Source organism: Neovison vison, chromosome 1 (genome assembly GCF_020171115.1).
Source record: "Neovison vison isolate M4711 chromosome 1, ASM_NN_V1, whole genome shotgun sequence".
NCBI classification, from domain to species: Eukaryota; Metazoa; Chordata; class Mammalia; order Carnivora; family Mustelidae; genus Neogale; species Neogale vison.
Genome location: NC_058091.1, coordinates 159,796,809 through 159,798,146, shown reverse-complemented (window position 1 = coordinate 159,798,146; position 1,338 = coordinate 159,796,809).

Genomic DNA, 1,338 nt, shown 5'->3' with positions numbered 1-1,338 from the left:
AACCGAGATGAAATGGATGCATTCCTGGAAAAATAAAAAGTACCAAAATTGAACCAGGAAGAAATCGACAACCTGAATAGACTGATATCTAGTAACGAGATTGAAGCAGTGATCAAAAACCTCCCAAAACACAAGAGCCCAGGACCTGACGGATTCCCTGAGGAATTCTACCAAACCTTCAAAGAAAAAATAACACCTGTTCTCCTGAAGCTGTTTCCAAAAATTGAAGCAGAAGGAAAACTTCCAGACACTTTCTATGAAGCCAGCATTACCCTGATCCCCAAAGCAGGCAAGGACCCTACCAAAAAGGAGAATTTTAGACAAATATCACTAATGAATATGGATGCTAAGATTCTCAACAAGATCCTAGCCAACAGGATCCAACAGCACATTAAAAAGATTATTCAGCATGATCAGGTGGGATTCATCCCTGGGGTACAAGGATGGTTCAACATTCGCAAATCAATCAATGTGATACAACAAATTAATATGAGAAGAGAGAAGAACCACATGGTCCTCTCAATTGATGCAGAAAAAGCATTTGACAAAATCCAACATCCGTTCCTGATTAAAACGCTTCAAAGTATAGGGATAGAGGGAACATTCCTGAACCTCATCAAATCTATCTATGAAAGACCCACAGCAAATATCATCCTCAATGGGAAAAAAGCTTGCAGCCTTCCCATTGAGATCAGGAACAAGACAAGGATGCCCACTTTCACCACTCTTGTTCAACATAGTATTAGAAGTCCTAGCAACAGCAATCAGAGAACAGAGAGAAATAAAAGGTATCCAAATTGGTAATGAAGAAGTCAAACTCTCTCTCTTCGCAGATGACATGATTCTTTATATGGAAAACACAAAAACTAGACCCCCAAACTACTAGAACTCATACAGCAATTCAGCAACGTGGAAGCATACAAAGTCAATGTGCAGAAATCAGTGGCTTTCTTATACACTAACAATGAAAATACAGAAAGGGAAATTAGAGAATCGATTCCATTTACTATAGCAACAAGAACCATAAGATACCTCGGAATAAACCTAACCAAATAGGAAAAGGATCTGTACTTGAGGAACTACAGAACACTCATGAAAGAAAGTGAAGAAGAAACAAATAGATGGAAGACCATTCCATGCTCTTGGATTGGAAGATTAAACATTGTTAAAATGTCTATACTGCCTAGAGCAATCTATACTTTCAATGCCATTCTGATCAAAATTCCACTGGCATTTTTCAAAGAGCTGGAGCAAATAATCCTAAAATTTGTATGGAATCAGAAGAGACCCTGAATCGCTAAGGAAATGTTGAAAAACAAAAATAAAGCTAGAGGCATC